Consider the following 8,870-nt stretch of genomic DNA (forward strand, 5'->3'; position numbering starts at 1 on the left):
AGAGGTTGAGAAAAGAAGATTGATAGCCCTTGACACTGACATACTGAGTTCTTCGTAACATGGACTCTTTAACCCATTTGATAATGTTGCTATTAACGCCAAGTATCCCGGGCTGTTTAACGCGTTTTGGGGATATTGTCTCTTCAAACACAGAAGTCAATCAGTGGGTCCACAACACTTTATTCGGCGTCTAAATATGCAATTACATGACAGTGCAGCAACGGCCAGGCAGCATCACAGAGGCGATCGTCAGCCCACCTGCCTAGCCGCTGTCCGAGGGTCAAGTCTCCTTACATTAAGAATTCATTGTATATATACTACTGACTGTCAGGCTGCCCCGTATCGTATTACGATACATGTATGGTCAGCCTGCAGTATCCAGCATGCACTTCCTCCACAATGTTAAACTTCCGTGGCCAACCGGCCATACTCTAAGGTTCATTAGGGTTAATTACACGCAGGCAGCTGATCAGTACATGGCTGTGATGATGGTCATGATAATAAGCTGCTGATATTTCATTTATATTGACAGCACTGTGATTTAGATTTAGATAACACAACTTTAACTTACCTCAGAGAATATACAAACATACTCCCTGATAAAACCCATACCACGTCAAAGTGCCTACGATACAAGATTAAACAGTTTACTCATCAAAAGGTGTGGTTGGATGGTACTGGCGGAAGAAAAAGAAGAAAAATCAATCCAAAGAGGATTCTTACATAGTTGTTACTGTAACTGGATCTAGCAAATAACTCTACACTTATCAAGTAACAATTTTTTATAACCCGTTCTAAACACTTCATCGTTATCGATGCCAAAGCAATTGGGCGAGAAGTCATTTTACGGCGGGATTATTCCTTTCGGAACAAGAATGATATTGGAAGTTTTCCAGAGAGTGGGGAAAGATTACAGCTGAACTAATTGACCATGGAAACATCTTCTGAAATATGGCACATAGTTACTCTCCACATTCTTTCAAAACAATACCAGGTAAGTTATCAGGGCCGCAAGATTTGCCTGCTTTGAGTTGTTTCAATGACAACAAAACATCACTTCTTGAAATTGCTAAGTCATCAGACGAGGGTAGAGATGAATACATCTTATCAATATCGTTGGTAACATCATTGATTAGCAAAACCAAGATCATCTTGAACATCATCAATACATTGCTGGTTTTTGTTAATCCCAATTACAGACTTAAGTCCTTGCCAAGCATGTTTCAAATCGTTTGTGGTAAACATTTTTTTCAATTTTAACTATATATTCATCTTTACATTTTGCTGGTTGACATATAATATCCCTTTGTATTTCTTTTGCTGTGTGAATATTACCTGAACAAAATGCTCGTCTCTTTTCATTAAATAAAGATTTAAACTTCTTTGTGACCCACGGTTTATTATAAGGGTAAACTTTGATTGTCCTAAGAGGAATAATATTATCCACACAAAACTTAATGTAGTTTGTGACAACGTTGGTTAGATCGTCCAGCGTTGGTTAGGACCTGATGTTCCGATAGGCTGTTTTACGTAGGATTTGTAAGCGTCACAAAGATCCAATGTCTTGTCTCGCCTGGATGGACACGTCACATATTGAAAATAGTGTAGAAGTACATCCTTTAAAGAACATTTATTAAAATCACCCAAAATGAAGTTGGGAACATCCGCTAATGAGCTTCCAAATTTGTCCGTAATTTTCCGAATTGAATCAGCGGCTTTGTTTGAGTTTGCATTTGGTGGAATATATACAAGAAGTTACAAATACCTGTCCAAATTCTCTTGGTAAGTAAAATGGTCTGAATGAAACAGATAATATTTACACATCCTTTGTGCACACATTTTCACGTAAGACATTTCACCATTTTGGGTTCATATACATACACAGTTCACCACCCGTTCCCTTCTCCGTTATCTGAAGATCTCTGTCCATGCGAATCGGTTGTCCAAATCCAGAAAGAGTTATTGATCCCAAATTCACACTTTCGTTCAGCCATGTTTTGGTGAAGCACAATAGACAACTTTCCCGGTAATCGTACATGAATCTTGCAGACGCCTCCAATATCGTTAGTTGTGTTCGTAACGACCGCACGTTTCATTGCTTGATTGCTTGATCGCTTGATTATTTGATTACTTGATTGCTTGATCGCTTGATCGCTAAGCTTGTTTGCGCTGCAGCTGTACGGTAAGCAGACAGGTGCATCGTTTGTGTAGGCTGTGATATTCATGGTGATGGAGAGTTAGATAATCTATTGAAGGTTTTCACCTCGAAAAATGAAAGCGTCGCATACGGCTTACGAATTTGTGAATATCTCATACTGTTAGATAAGTTTGATCAAGAGAGCAGTGACACAACCCACATTGAGGAACATGAAGAGTCTCAGACAGAAGGCATCAAGCACAAGAGAAACATCCTTCCACTCCACCCTGGCATCAGATTTCTCTCTTTCGCCGTTATGCCCTGAAAGCTTCGTCATATCTAATGTATCTTCCTTCTTTGTTTTGTTCCGAGAACAGCAAATCTTGGCAGTGACCCATCTTTGCAATATTAAAGGTACTTCATCGGTCCTTCGATGCACCCTGAGGATGAGGATTGACATTGCCACAGCAAGGGAGCTGAGAGTGAGGAGGACGGTGAGGTAGATGGTGAGGTATGACGTCTGTAGGGATGTCCTGGGCATTTCGTTGGTCATCTGACTCAGGAACACTGTGAAAGCGAGCAGAACTGTCATGGAGAGAGCCGTTTTGTCTCCGTGCTCTATAGGCAGAGCAAACACCAGGGAGCTATGAAGGGATAACAGCGTGATGGGGATTATCAGGTTGAAGACATAGAATGAAGGTCGGCGCTTTAAGGTGATGGTAATGCGAAGGTGAGGGAATACGTCCATTACAATTTCCCCAGATATATCGTTTATTATCCACAAAGAATTTCCTTCTTGTGAATAAGTAGTCAAGGATCTATTTTTCTGAGGTAGAAATCGAACTTTGTCCGATTCTGTATACCAGGAGGGTGAGTGATATGTTACAGACCTGTGTGTCAAACGGAAAATAGGAAACATCGAATACACACATCGTCGTGAACAGATCACCATGAATCCAAAGTACTAATCCAGTGTTATGTACGTAAACAAGGCCAGATTGTTCCCAAAACATCGTCCTTTGGGTGAGGGCGTTCATAACTGTTAAGTCAGGAACCCATACACTGTCAGTAGACAGAAACAGATTATCTTGTCCATCGAAGTCTGAGCTGTTCCATTTCAGTGAGTCATCCGCCCACTCCAAGAGAAAATATCCATTGGTGACCATTGTCTGCTGCAACTCGTTCATTTCAACTAATTGCATCAAACGAAATTGAACATTGATGTCAATTACTTCTTTGACTTTACGAGGAAACACAAATCGATTGTAATCATTAGAAAATTGTTTCACAAGTCTGTGCTGTTCCTCAATCATATTGCAATTCATCTGTGTAAGAAAGACCAAGAATAATGTGAGCAGAAACGAATACAAGATAAGTCATCTCGGCAGTAATATATCTTTCTCCCTAAGCGCACATCGATGTCATGTCTGACCTCCGCCTGTTCGCCATGCGCAATCTTCATTTAATGATGTAAGATGCTATTTGCAAACAACCAACATTGCTTTCAACGAGATCCATTTTAGATTTATACGTTCTGTGACAGAAACACACCTACAGACATTAATAACTAGCCGTACCCCTATACCCATACTTAGCGTCGTGGACCAGTTGTTTGTGAAGCAATTGTGAACAAGATAATTTATACAACGTGCGAGTGAAAATCCATTTAGGCTTTTATAGAATAGAAAAGATAGCCAAATATTACGTCCCTGACAACCGGTAAGCCAGAATACGTCAAATGCATATAATGGAACGGATAAATCAACCTATATACCCTTGGGGAAAAGTTAAGCAACCCCGGCAATTCTGAATGAAAGCTGTCACTGTGTGAGAACGGTGTGGCCTAGTTTTGTCATCTATAAATACGTGTCTTGTAGTAAGATGATGATTATCAAAATGGAGGACAGCAATTATCAAAATCGAGGACATTTGGATCGAACACTTCCGGGATATACTGATCACCCGTCACAGTCCTCCAAACTCTTAATCGTCCATCAGTTACATGAAGACGGAATCAGCTTTCATCAGACCAATGAAGTCTTCGCCAAGTCCTCAGATTCCAGTGTTGCCGTCGTCATCACCAAGCCAAGCGTGGCTGTTGGTGATGATCGTTAAGTAGAAGACGTTTGATGACCCTTCTAATATGTACCCGGCTCTCCTAAGGCGATTACGGTTTGTTCAAGATCGTTGAGACGCCGAAATGGTAACCAGTGGTGCTTCTGAACAGTGCTTGTGACGAATGGTTGTCGTCGAGTGAGCCTCAATAGTACCCTGCCTTCACGATCTGACGTCAGGATGGAAGTCGCGGTAGCTGAGCGGGTTAGGCGACTGACTTTGTTTTGCTGGCGATTAGGTAGGTGCCTGGCTCTGAGGGTGTGGGCTCGAATCCCGGATGGGACTCAACACAACAAAAAGGACTAAAATCTGTACTTTACTTAGAAAGTGTAATCCCAAATATAACATATGCTACATTTGACCACTTTCTAAATGGCATTGTGTAATCAGAGATGTATAATTATGAGAATATCTATAATGAGAACATTTATATTGCGCCATTTCCAGGCTAGAAAATAGTTTCTAATTCAAAGTGGGGAGGGATCAAACTACCCTCCTCCACCTATATAGATCATTGGTCCGTTCCAAACTTGATTATGGCTCCACTGTATATGGTGGAGCCTGCAAAATCATTGGATCCAGGACAATATCTTCTAGAATACCGGATAACAGCTCTATTTTAATATCAGTTCTCATTTATTTATTGCATTTTTAAACGAAATAGATTTGTTGAATGATTTGTAAATAGGTAAATATTTTATGATTGGAACTTTAAGTTAGTAACTCATATTGTTAGTGGCTGTATCCTCAAAGGGGTTAAAGTATTGTAAAATTATTGTCCTCCTGAGAGGGTACGTAAGTCCCAAAACATTCCCATAACACAAGTAAATTAAAACTTTCCACTTTTTTAAATCGTAGTTTATGTATCTTTTTTAATTTATGGCTAGATTATCTAAAATTGCTAATAGCCGAAGGGATGGTGTAAATACAGTTAGGGTCCATGCAGGAAGCAAATGTAATCTAGTTGTTTTACTGTCCTTTGCGGACAGGTAAGTATACTATCTAACTTTTTTATTCATTTATACATCTACAACTTCTTAGTCACGATATGGCTGAAATATTGTCGATGAGACTAAAAATATTAACTCACTCACACACTTCAAAGCCAGACACCCTGTCAAAGCGCACAATCTTATCATTGTTACCCCGGATAACCCAAGCTGCCTGTTAGGCGCTAGAAGGTTAATAGTCTCACGACATATATTTCACCGGATACCCATTTTCTGCTGGGTGAACAGAGGCAGTTTTGAACAAACTCACTTGCCTACGGTGAGACCACATGTATAACACGTGCTTCGTTGTTGGGCGGGACTGAAGTCCTAGAAACTCTCAGAAGTCAAGCTGTTACACATGGTCGCCCATTCAAGAACTCTCCCCGACCAACACACGTCTCCCCACTGACATCGTCAGTCGGCGGAGTGACGTCAGCAGGGATCCTGTTCCATAAGTCCAAGAGAGTCTGTTCAAGTTCCTGTCGGTTCGTTGGAGGTGGTGCATGCCGTATCGGCTGACGATCGAAATGATTCCAGAGATGTTCAATGGAGTTCATGTCTGGAGAACGCGCTGACCAAGGCAATACGTTGACGTTGACGTTGTGCAGGCATTCTCGTATAATTCTGGCCGTGCGTTGTCTCCACTGGGCTGTTGTCGTCAAAGGCACCGCAAATGGTCTCAAACTTCATCCCCGTTGTTCTCTTGCCACAAATGCTGCCCCATACCATGACGCCTCCTCCATAGATCGGATGATCTTCTTGAACGCAGTTTGGCGCGAGTTGCTTTCCTCTACGTCGAAAACCCCGAACTCTGACATCATTCCTGAACTGACTTTCATATGAAGAGAGTACTCTCTCCCAGTCATGTCGCTACCACCGACGTACAGTTCGTGCCCATTGCAGTCTGTTTTGAAGGTGTAGACGGGTCTTTGCCATTCCAAGGAAGGGGCGGTTGGCTCGTATACCAGCCATACCAAGTCGTCTGCTGATGGTGTGTGCTAGTGCTGTTACCGCCTTTGACGTCGCCGTCACGAATCTGTTCCGGAGGTGGTTCTGCCGGATGTAGCCCTCTTCGGTCGGTGTCGTGATACCTGTCTTGGGTCTGGCCTGTTTTCTGGTAGCGGTTTATCAACTTGCTAATGGTGGACTGTTTGCCTTTTAAGGTTCTTGCAATTTGACGTTGTGAAGGACCTATATTGGCCATACCGATCGCCCAGTCTCGTTCCGCCAAAAGCTTCAAACGAGTATTTGATCCAGGACCTTCTGTGTATGCGCAATCTATCGTCATTCAATAATATAAGAATGGAAATGTTAACAAATCTGACAATTTTAGGATTTTGTCTCTCACTAGTATTCTTGGCAAAGCTTTTTACGTCTCTTATCAACACAGAATTACACAGTGGTCAAACATGTGAGATTCAATATCTGATTTACAGGCGGGATTTAGAAAGGACTACTCAATTTGTGATCACGCAGTCATTTAGAGATATTTAAAACAAAAGTTGTATGTATTTTTTGTAGATGAAAGAACATGCCCTGTTGGCTTATTTCAAGTCCAATACTTTTCTCATATTTTATAAACGAGATATATTTTGATATTATGAATTCTGGTAAACATGGTACTCAGCTTTTCCTAACCTAATGAAATTTTTCGTGCTACCTTTTGCTGATAGTGTGGTCTTGATGTTGAGTAATAATAATAATGAAAGTATTTATAACTCGCCTTTTCCAGACTGGATATGCTGCTCAAACAGCTCATCATCAGACATACAACACCACACAGAGCAACACACACAACACCACACAGCAACACACACACACCACACAGAGCAACACACACAACACTACAAAGAAAAACACACACTACACCACACAGAGCAACACAGCAACACACACAACACCACACACACAAGCATGGGTTACTGAAGACCAATATTCTAACCCGGACCTTCACGGGTCCATGCTTCTCGTAAGAGGCGACTAACGGGATCGGGTGGTCAGGCTCGCTGACTTGGTTGACACATGTCATCGTATCCCAATTGTGTACATCGATGTTCATGCTGTTGATCACTGGCCTGTCTAGCCCAGACTCGATTATTTATAGACCGCCACCATATAGCTGGAATATCACTGAGTGCGACGTTAAACAACAAACCAACCAATCATTTTATCAATATGCTACCATTAACCATATCAAAGGATAAGAATCCAAACCTCAATTTTACTTCCTGTCTGGAAAGGAAAAATCAACCACCATTTCCTTAGATTTCATTATACATTCAGAAACAGAAAATTGTTTTTACACCAAGATAGAAAGTTTCAATGCCTTAACGATAATTATGTTCGGAATCAGAAATTAGGGCGGCGTAATCTCACATTAAACACGTAATTTAATGACAAGTAACAGTCATTAGTATACAAAATGAAGAGTAAGGTATGAAAGAACACAGCCCTGTGGAGCTCCAGTAGAGGTAGAGAAAAGAAGATTGATAGCCTTTGACACTGACATACTGAGTTCTTTGTAACATGGACTCTTTAACCAATTTGATAATGTTGCTATTAACGCCAAGTATCCCGGGCTGTTTAACGCGTTTTGGGGATATTGTCTCTTCAAACACAGAAGTCCATCAGTGGGTCCACAGCACTTTATTCGGCGTCTAAATGTGCAATTACATGATAGTGCAGCAACGGCCAGGCAGCATCACAGAGGCGATTTTCAGCCCACCTGCCTAGCCTCCCCGAGGGTCAAGTCTCCTTACATTAAGAATTCATTGTCTATATACTACTGCCTGTCAGGCTGCCCCGTATCGTATTACAATACATGTATGGTCAGCCTGCAGTATCCAGCATGCACTTCCTCCACAATGTTAAACTTCCGTGGCCAACCGGCCATACTCTAAGGTTCATTAGGGTTAATTACACGCAGGCAGCTGATCAGTACATGGCTGTGATGATGGTCATGATAATAAGCTGCTGATATTTCATTTATATTGACAGCACTGTGATTTAGATTTAGATAACACAACTTTAACTTACCTCAGAGAATATACAAACATACTCCCTGATAAAACCCATACCACGTCAAAGTGCCTACGATACAAGATTAAACAGTTTACTCATCAAAAGGTGTGGTTGGATGGTACTGAAGGCGGAAGAAAAATCAAAGAGGGTTCTTACATAGTTGTTACAAGTCTCCAGATGAGAGTGAATATTTTGAGAGTGAATATTTTGTAGGAGGGTTAATGTTAAGCCTCCGTCCCACGCCCTGGTCTATATGCAAACTGTACTGGATCTAGCAAATAACTTACATTATCAAGTAACAATTTTTTTATAACCCGTTCTAAACACTTCATCGTTATCGATGCCAAAGCAATTGGGCGATAGTCATTTTTACGGCGGGATTATTCCTTTTCGGAACAAGAATGATATTGGAAGTTTTCCAGAGAGTGGGAAAGATTACAGCTGAACTAATTGACCATGGAAACATCTTCTGAAATATGGCACATAGTTACTCTCCACATTCTTTCAAAACAATACCAGGTAAGTTATCAGGGCCGCAAGATTTGCCTGCTTTGAGTTGTTTCAATGACAACAAAACATCACTTCTTGAAATTGCTAAGTCATCA

Source organism: Haliotis rubra, unplaced genomic scaffold, assembly GCF_003918875.1.
Source record: "Haliotis rubra isolate DU_JTF1 unplaced genomic scaffold, ASM391887v1 Scf572, whole genome shotgun sequence".
NCBI classification, from domain to species: Eukaryota; Metazoa; Mollusca; class Gastropoda; order Lepetellida; family Haliotidae; genus Haliotis; species Haliotis rubra.